The sequence below is a fragment of the Octopus sinensis genome, linkage group LG11 (assembly GCF_006345805.1).
Source record: "Octopus sinensis linkage group LG11, ASM634580v1, whole genome shotgun sequence".
NCBI classification, from domain to species: Eukaryota; Metazoa; Mollusca; class Cephalopoda; order Octopoda; family Octopodidae; genus Octopus; species Octopus sinensis.
The window spans coordinates 41,352,180-41,362,942 of record NC_043007.1 but is presented as its reverse complement, the minus strand read 5'-3'; positions in this window follow the sequence as shown (position 1 = coordinate 41,362,942).

Sequence of the window (10,763 nt, the reverse complement as noted above, 5' to 3'; positions counted from 1 at the left end):
CTTTCGCACTCCAAGTAGGCAACGCCGTTCCTAAAATGGGTTGCGTACTCCGAAAAGGAGAAAAGGAAGATAGAAAGGAAAATGGAAGTTGGAAAATGTTTTTCATACTCATATATTTGTTATGTTTGTTCATAGAGGTGACTTGTGACGAAACAGGAATATGTTCATAAGGTGTCTATTTTTCGCTTTAGGGACATATAAGAGCACATTTATAAATCCCTTAAATGAAAGCCTACCCTTGCCGTATTATGCGTAAATTTAAGTATATACAGGATGGTCGCTAGAAAAGCGGAAAATTCGTGAAATTCCGAATTACATTTTCACAAGATGTATTTGAGGTAAACAATAAACATCAAATTTTCCGCGGCAAGACCCCCCCCCCCCCCAAAAAAAAACCACACTTAATTTTTTTTTTTCGCTACAGACCCCCACCCTTATTTCCTTCATTTTTTACTTTTTTCTGAATTTTTTTTTCTCAAAATATGCGGAAAAATACGGAGATTATGATTCTGAAAAATTTCCAAAAATTTTTGTAAAACTTTTTTTTTAAGAATTTTTTTTTTCTAAATATGCGGAAAAATACGGACATTATGATTCGGACAAAAATTTCAAAACATTTCTGTAGTTACGGTTAGGGTTTTAGGGTTAGGGTTAGTGTTGAGGGAAAAAGTCAGAATTGAAGAATTAGGTGTGGGGATTTAACAATGCCTATTTTTGGCAATTTTCCGGAATTTCCGTATCCGAAAACAGTGGTTTTTGGCCCCCCCAAAAAAATTTTAATAAACAAATTTGGGAGAAACACCGGGTATGCGTATTCTTTACCTTCGCCTAAAATTTGTGTATGTGCAAGGTTTCCGTATCTTTTATTTTTCTAATTTATAACCCAAGGTCCTGTTGTTTTCCCGAGCACCTACCAATTTGCAACCAGTCACGTCATCTTTGACCAACGATCCTGTTCAAAACTTGATCAAATCAGCACTTCGAAACCCAGTGATTTTCCCACCCAAATGAATGCATTTGTAGCGAACTCTAGTGAACTTCCTCTCTCTGTCGTACATATAAATCCATACTGGATCTATTCAATTTGACGGACAGATTTTTTAATTAGTTTTTTTTTTTAGCTAAACACTTCAGAACTTCAGATACTGGTAGAATGTGTCACATAGAACAGGGTTTACTCTTGACGTTTTTGACAAAATTTTGTATTTTAGAAGTTATTTCGTGTTAAAGTTGTCCTATTTGTGTATTAACTTCTAAAATACAAAATTTTGTAAAAAAGTTAAGAAAAAACCCTGTTCTGTGTGACACATTCTAACAGTATCCGAAGTTTCAAAATGTTTAGTAAAAAAAAAATTAATTAAAAAATCCGTCTGTCAAATTGAATAGATCCTAAATACTTACGAACGTAGCAGGTAACAGCTAACCTTCGGCGCTATTTTGTACCCCGTTGTATCTACCACTCTGATTGCTTGATATTAGCGCAATTTGTCTCTTACTCTATCGCGTGCCAGTAAGCAACCCAACCAATCACAGCCTCCAAATAAATCACATGAGACAGTCTTTTCTAAACTCCATTTGAACCTACTATTGACTATAAATGCTAACCTCCTTCTAGTCGCGGAGTCTGTTGGTTCCAGACTTAAAAGGCGTTGCAGATGTTTTTGTGTTGATGGTTTGAGATGGAATCGCGTGGTTATGGAGTGACTGTTTGTTGTACTTGTTGAGGGTTTCTCCGAGTGGGTGAGCCTGGGATTTGTTAACTTTGTTGAATTTTGATCTATTGCTGCTGTTTTTGCCTGTTATTGTATTTGTTCTCTTCCCCAACTGTGGGTGAGGTGGAGGAAGGAGGAGATGTGGAAGGTGAATCAGCTGGAAGTTGCGCATCAGCTACGAGTAGGGGAGTGTCGACCAGCGCTTTGGAGGCGCGTGAAGTTAAGATGAAACCCGGAAGGTGGAAGGAAAGTGGTAGGTTGGTGGAAGGGAAGGCAGCCAGTTTGGGGCTGGCTCCACCGCAGGAGTTGGCGAACAGCATGGCGGTGGGGAGCAGTGGTGTGCAGAACGTTGTCTGCGTCCTTTAGGAGGATGGAGGTGGCCCCAATAGAGACGGTGGAGGAGTGTCTCAGGGAAGTGGAGAGGCTTTTCACATTTTGTGCACGTGGAGGTAAGTGCGGAGCGGTGGAGGTGGGGTTTGGTGGGGAGGAAGACGTGATGAGCCGCGCCACTGAGCCGATGGGAGTGGCGGAGTAGGTACTTCTGCCGACTTGTTGTGACAAGTGAGTGGTCAGGGTGGGGATTGGCAGGGTGTTACCGGAGATTGGGGAGGCGTGGCCGATGACAGCGGTTGTGTATAGTGTGGAGGAGGACGCAAAAGTTTTGAAGAGCAGAGGCGGCAGGGTGCCGAGCGGGGGAAGAGTGACGGACTCAGTAGGTGGGGAGGATTGTACGGTGGCGGATGGAAGGGGGAGGCGGAAGGAGGGCGTGGACTCACCGCCGAGGAGTCCGTTAAATAACCGGTGGTGGAGAGCCTTCAAAAGAGTCATTCGACTTAAGACGACTAGATTTAGCAGGCAGTTAAGTATAGAGCAGACCAGAGTAGAAAGGGATTTAGTTAAGGCGTTAGAAGAGGCGCTGAGAATGGGCTCTGCATCCCAAGTTTTCGCAGCGAGATCGGCCTTGGACCGACACCTCAATGCCAAACACGAAGGCTAAAGTACGAGCATTGGGTCGCGAGGGTATCAACGTTGCCGGGTGGGCTCGCCCGGTAGAAACCCAACGTGTTGTGGATGCTACGATAAGGTCTGTGGTTAATGAACATGGACAGGAAGAGATGTGCAAGGCCTTTCACGAGCACTTTTGCTGCGTTGTTCGGGAGGAGCGGGACGCTGGACCATGGAGATACCCTCCGGGATTTCCAGGAGAAATCAGTCGGCTTGCAACTCGGCACATGGCGTGACAAGTTGATGCTTCCCAACAGCGTCGTCGGACGCTGGACGGAAGGCTCGGTTAAATTGCTCGGAATTCGGTTTGTACCAGATCTCTAAGTGGAGAAAAATTGGAGCGAGGTGACAAGCAAGATGACGGCCATAACCCAAACTTGGTCTGGGAGGACGTTATCTTTGCTAGGAAGGGCCGAGGTTGCACAGATCTTATAGCATCAGTGATAACCTACCGCCTAACCGTCGTGCCTTGCCCCGGTTTGTGGCTGACCAAGTTGGAAAGGATCCTTTTCCGCTTTTTGTGGAAAGAGAAAACTCCACTTACGAGGCGCTCCATCTGCTGCTAGTAACCGTTAAGGGGTAGATTGGGGATGCCTTGGCTGATGATGCTCAAGTTTGCGCTGTAGCTGAGAGACCTCTGGCGCTACCTGTATGGTTAGCAGGTGTGGTCACCGCATGCCAAGCAACTCTTTCCACATTTGAAGTCCCTCAGGGACTTAGGTACATGGATCAAGCGGAGACCTAGGATGGGAGAATGGCAGGAGTGCAGACAAGCACTAACTTAGTTCTCTCTCAAGAGCAATACCGACATCTAGGTTACCACTGCAGATTTTTATAGAGGGTTGGTAGAGTATGAATCCGACGACATCCTGAAGGAGACTCTAGGCTTCGATGAGGAGCAACTGACCAGCCTGTTCGGACAGACATTCGAGTCGAGGTATCTGGATAACTTCCAGAAATCCCTGGTTTGGTTGTACTACCGATCGGCCTTACCGGTTCGAGAGAGGTTGTCTAGACACGGTTTTGACACTTCCCCCACATGCCCGAGGTGCGGGCGCGTCAGTGAAACTGTCACGCACGCCTTCGTATTCTGTGAGGAGTTGAGGAAGTTGATAACCTATGTCGAACAACTGATGTCGGATGCAGAAAGAGTACGGCTCTCGACTGAGTCCATGGTTAAGATCGTACCGTCTCCCTCCTTTAACAAGGAAAAGAAGGCATCTTTTTTCTGCGTAGTAGCCATACTGAAAGACACAGTATGGATGACACGTGCGAAAGGGATTGAGACAGACCACTTTATCTCCAGACACGGGCTAGTAAGTTATTTTAACTTTCACCTGTTACGAAAGATCCGTCTGGAGAAAAGGTACCTGCCTCAGAGTGTGTACGGAAAAAGATGGAAGACTGTGGTAAGGAAGTTGAGTGTGAACCGGACCGTGCAAGTGTAGCCGGTCAAAATGAAAAAGAAGGGGGAAAAAACCACTTAAATTCATAACGCTAAAACCGGAAAAATACCACAAGGTATCCCACCCGACGTTCTCACAATTCTGCCGGCTAACTGTCTTAAACTGGTACTTTATTTGTCGATCCCGGAAGGACGAAAAGCTAAGTTGGCTCCAAGGGGAGTCGAAAGGTACGAACGAGAATAAACACTGCAAGGCATTTCATCCGTGGCTCTGTTGGCACTGTCAATTTGCCTGTGTTTTGCTTATTTATTTATTGCTTTCCAAACTTTGTGATCTACTTTGAGAAGAATTTGTTTCAACTCTCAAGTGCTCACACTGTTTAGTCCTTGCGGAATCGACCAAGTTTCAGAGATACTGATTACTTTGTAAAATGACAGTCGGAATGGACACCGAAAGATTGAAACTCTTCAATCATATCATGATTTTTGACATAGGCACACGGATCACAAATTTGGAGTAAGAAATGCGATCGATTTCTTTTATAGGTACAAAGCCTCAGCTTTGAAGCGATGGATATTGTTGATTAAACTGACCATAATTCTTAACTGGTTATTTTTACCGGCCCTGGAAGAATGAAAAATTAATTAAGCCTCGAAGGATTAGAACTTAAAGCATAAAGAATCTAAAATAAGTACTGCAAGGAATTTTGTCCAACGCTCTACCGATTCTGCTATGAAAAAATAAGAATTAAAATCTATCGTAAAAAAACTGTATTTAGTTTTCTCTTTGATTTAATTATGTTATCGAGTATATATTGTGTCCAGTTTTGCTTTGTGTCGTATGGTATAATCTCATCTTCCTTACATCCAAACTCAGCCATCACTATTTTCTGTTCCCATTAGATTGTCTGACCACTGCTTAGTCGACACAACACTCACATTACAACTTCTTACTGCATTTCATTTCTCCCTGATCTCCAAACCTTCTGGTATTTCAATTTAATTAACTGTTTGGAACTTTGCTGTGATAACCTTTCACAACAAATGTACTTCACACACACGCAACTCATCCGTGACAGCTATATGAAGAATAGACATTAGTCATCTAAATAAGGCGGCGAGCTGGCAGAAACGTTAACACGCCGGGCGAAATGCGTAGTCGCATTTCGTCTGCCGTTATGTTCTGAGTTCAAATTCCGCTGAGGTCGACTTTGCTTTTCATCCTTTCGAGGTCGATTAAATAAGTATCAGTTACGCACTGGGGTCGATATAATCGACTTAATCCGTTTGTCTGTCCTTGTTTGTCCTCTCTGTGTTTAGACCCTTGTGGGCAGTAAAGAAATAGGTATTTCGTCTGTTGCTACGTTCTGAGTTCAAATACCGCCGAGGTGAACTTTGCCTTTCATCCTTTTGGGGTCGATAAATTAAGTACCGGTGAAACACTGGGGTCGATGTAATTGACTATCCCCCTCCCCCAAATGTCAGGTCTTGTACCTATAGTAGAAAGGATAGCACACCGTGTAGAATGCTTAGCGGTATTTCGTCCATCTTTACGTCCTGAATTCCAATTCCACCGAGGTCGACTTTGCCATTCGTCCTTTCGGGGTCAATAAAATAAGTACCAGTCGAGCACTGGCGTTGATGTAATTGATTTACTCCCCCGAAATTGTTGGCCTGGTGCCAAAATTTGAAAGCAATATTATTCACCCAAATATGTCCCTTTACATTCCCCACATTATCTCAAATACTTCAAGTAGCAGCAATAGTTGTTATTTAGCCCCAGCTCAATCCTGGCCGAACGGGTTGTTACACATTCATATCTATGTGTATACGTAGGTATACGTGTGTAGAATACATCCCCACTTTTGGCACTATTTTGTTAGTAAACAGTACGAACTGTGTCTAAAGTATATATGTATTACTACGCTGAATGTTGACAGTTCGTGTAACAGGTAAAGTAAATAAACACCTAAAACAATAACAATGCCTTCATTTGAGTTGTCTATCATCCATCGAGAACGAAACTACACATAACACGGGTTTATGATCAAATACATTCATCTTATTCAGGTTGTTGTTTTTTTTTTACCTGTGTACAAGGAATCCCTCGATCACATTATCCAACGTCTCATTTTCTGATACGGTGGGGAGCAACCACTTAGAGTAGCTAGTTCGCAGCTATACAGGGATAATTAGTGCTTACAATACTCGAATGAAGTCATCTACCATCACAAGCACAAGAAGGCATTTACCCAAAACAGTAACGCTTAACAGATAACCACCAAGAAAGTAAAATGCGACCTTTAAGCTCTCATGCCTCCCAGTTGCATCTTGGTGGATCCTCTGGTCTTTTGCTAAGAGGATTTCCGCTAACTTTTCAAAATCCTCCACCCGCTGTTTGTCAATCAATATTCAGCCTATATGTAGTACTCTCAAGGCGGCGAGCTGGCAGAATCATTAGCACGCCGGGCGAAATGCGTAACCGTATTTCGTTTGCCGTTACGTTCTGAGTTCAAATTCCGCCGAGGTCGACTACGCCTTTCATCCTTTCGGGGTCGATAAATTAAGTACCAGTTTCGCACTGGGGTCGATATAATCGAATTAACCCCTTTGTCTGTCTTTGCTTGTCCCCTCTATATTTAGCCCGTTGTGGACAATAAAGAAATATATATGTAGAACTCTCGCTGCTAAAATACTCGAGCTTATTTCTTCTTTTTTTTTTCTTCTCGCAACTCTAACACACAAAATTCCTCCCGAATAACTCTCCTTCTCCACAGTCAGCGCCATATTGGATGAGATTAAAGATGGTTGCTGAGCGCAGCACACTTAACCTATCCTGTGAAACCTGTAAATAAACCAGTTGTAAATAGCATTTATACTTGAAGTCTTCTCTCTTCGCCTGCCGGAAGCCTGAACTACACGAAGAACAAAAAGATGATGGAAGACGGTGATATTCTTCCGATATCGTAAACCTTACCTTCCATCATACACCAATCTCTTGATCACGTACAGCCCTCAAATGTGAACTATTGTCTGATCACTGCCAGCGAACAAGGTATTCCCTGTATCCTTTTATTAGCTCCACACAATGCTCACTGCAACCAATCTTTCTCGCTCTCTTCCCTTCCTTCCTTCTCTCTCCCCAGATCTAGTCCATTCTATTGAAACGCATAAGATATTGTTGCAGTGATTCGAAACCTAACCACTAGATACTCGGCCAAACAACTCGAGTGAATCACTATAGTTTCACGTGATCGATCTATAAATCGACCAACTAACGTGCGGATGTGAAATGATGTGGTTTTCTCTAATGTTCTAAAGTTTGCTTTCTTGTTTTTCATAATAATCGCTTTTGGTGCTCAATCAACTGCAGAGTGTTGAGGGCAGCTGACTTGTGCGCCTCCACTCTTGCCATGAAAACGGCCAATGGACCGCTAATAACACAGTTTGCCTCAGAGATTTGCGCAGACGACTTCGTGTACATTTGCATTGACCGCAATATGTTATACAAACCATTTTCTTTATTTTCAGAGCAGTTTTTGTCTCAGTCATATCCAGCAATTATTAATATTGTTCATTGAAAAGAGCCAACACCAAATATCAATATGTCTGGCAATAAATATCAAGTTAAATGTTCGCGAGTTTGATTCAGTTATCATTGAAGCAGCCAACGAAATATGCCTTCACTGACCAGCTCAAGCTTATGCGATTGCAAGCCCCTCGTGACAACATAAAAGCACATCAATTATCGATATATAGCTTCCACTTCTATAATCTCAAAGGTGATGGAAATGGACGCAAACAATCACCTCTGTTAGTTATATGACTCTCTGTCTCTGCCTGTCTGTCTCTCTCCCCACTCTCTCTCTCATGACAATCAGTAACTATAATAGCCTGCGATGAAGCTGGTGGCTTGCTTGCAGGTTTCGTTTCTTCTTTTACACTATGGTGACAACTCTGAAAATGTAGTCTTATTCGACCCACTCAGAAAACTCATGGTCGAATCCAATGGAAAGATCCAGGGACTGTTGATAATGGTGTAATAATGGGGTGGCCAAAAGGGGACGATGGATGTAAAAACAACAAAATAATGGTTTAATTAGGTCAAGTTTTATTTGTAATATACTTTTCTTTTAAATTTGCTGGAGAAAATGGTCTATGTTTGTAGTGTTGAGGGGGAGAGGGGGCGCTAGGAATGTGGCGTGAGTATCATGGGGGCGGTAGCCTGAAAATGTTTGGGAATCACTAGTCTAATCGGTACTATCAGACTTAACGTAGGTGAGGCAATATATAAAATATATAGATTTTAGTGAACAAATACTCTATGGTTATTTCCTCTCCACTCATTCTGGGGAGGAAATGCCCGGATGAAACCTAGCCATGGCTGTGTTGTAAGAAGCTTGCTTCCCAACCACATGGTTCCGCGTTCAGTCCTATTACGTGACACTTCGGGCAAGTGTCTTCTACTATAGCCTCGGGCCAACCAAAGCTTTGTGAGTGGATTTGGTTGACGGAAGCTGAAAGACGCCCGTCGTATACATATAGCTGTGTTTGTATGTATCTGTGTTTGTCTCTACCACCGTTTTACAACCGGTGTTGAAGTGTTTCTGTCCCCGTAACATAGCGGTTCGACAAAAGAGACCGATAGAATAAGTACTAGGCTTTTAAAAAATTAGAAAGTACTAGGATCAATTCGTTCGACTAAAAGACAAAAATTCTTCAAGGTGGTGCCCTAGCATGGCCGCAGTCTAATGCCTGAAACAAATAAAAGAAATTATAAAAGATATAATAAAGTAGGGGTATGGCCTTGAGCTGAAGCAGCTCGTTTTGAAACCATGTGGTTTCGAGTTCAGGGATCTTTTCGGTTTGAACGGCAGTTTTTAACATAATTTCTAGGTAACTAAAAAATTTTAAACTTCGTATACTGGTAGAATGTGTTTATAAAACATCTTTTTCTCTTGGCTTTATTGAGAAAATTCTATAGTTTGTAAGATATTTGTTGTTTTTTTTCTTCAATTTCTCAATTTCAACCAATCACTGACGTCTATTGATGTAAAAAACATTCTGTGCCGTATGAATATGTCCCTCGTTTAAGAAACAGATTGGGTTTATTTACATTTGTGAAGAAAAAAAGATAACCTTCCCCCCACCCCTAGCCCTAACCTTAACCCTAACTAACCCTAACCCTAAAACAGATTGAAATGCAATATATCGATACTAGGGTCATAATTATGGGTGACAATTTCATATGACACCGCTAGAAAAAACTGCCGTTCAAACCGAGAAGATCCGAGTTCAGTCCTACCGCATGGTATTTTAGGCCAATGTCTTTCACACTCCCAGGTTGACCAATGCTTTGTATGGGAATTTGGTAGAGGGAAACTGTATGAAAGCTCACCGTGTCGCAGGCGTGCCTGTGTGGTAAGAAGCTTGCTTCCGGTATAGCGTTTTGTTTAGTTCGACTGTCTTTGTGAATAACACACATGTGTTTTAGTTGTCTTGGCGGTTCGATGTTTTTCCTCTTGGTTAATGGAGGGGCGTCGTATGATGAATTGTGAGGATTTAAATCATTCTTCTTCAGAATTTGTGTCGCGTGAGGAAGAAATGGTGAAATGTTTGAACAAGATTGACGCAGTAATAGAAACAAGGAATCACGCTGTAGCGGCAAAGGGAAAAATTGAAGACATAAGTCTGGAAGAGCTGAGCAAGTTCAAGGAAATATTTAAAAGGGAAGGGAACGACTTGAAAGTGTTTCCCGCAAAACAAGTGTTAAAGGATAAAAGGATAAGGAAGAGAGAACGATTGTTTACAGGACATATGTGGTGGCAACAAGAAAAATAGAAGTGGTGTCGGAGGCACAAGTTGAAAAGAAGTTGGGGCCAGTCTGGCAAGAGATATCCTACCTTGCCAGGGGAAGAAAGTATGGAACGGTGGAAATGCAGTTTCGGAGATAGCTACCGCCAGACTGCACTCAGCCACACCATTAAAAACCGAAGAAGTGGTGCTTCTACTCGTATACCTTGGGAGACGTGCTTCCAGGGTTAGGGTAGAAGACATGCCACCAGAAGTGAATGTAACCTGGCTGGTGGCTGCCATACTGCTAGGCATGGAAGAAACGGTGGTGGTCCTGCAGGTCACCAGAACACCCTACAGAAACTGGTAAGGGCAGAGTCTGGACATAGTGGTACAGATTAACCCAGAAGATATTGAAAGTATGGTGGAGACAATCACGGTCGCAGACGTGACGCTGAAAGTCAGCGTGGAAGGGAGGATTCCGTGGTGCTATGAATGTGACCATTTATAGCACCACGGATTGTCCTCAACCACCTGTGAAGGCTAGGGAAAGGCAAGAGAGTGAGAAGATGGTTGATGCTCCACTGCCCGTGGAGGCTGAGGAAAAGAGCGAGAAGGAGAGTAAAGCGGCACCACAGACAAAGACCAGTACCAGCGTCGAGGAAGAGGAGGTAAACACCAGCTGGGAAACGGCGGGAAAAAAGAGAAGGAAGAGGAGAAAGAGGACACACGTGGTAAAGGACGACCCCCCCCCCAAAAAAAAACCACACCCACTCGGCTCCTACCCACAGCCACTCTATCCCAACCACCCCCTACAGACACCAACCCTCCTATATACCCCGCCTGGC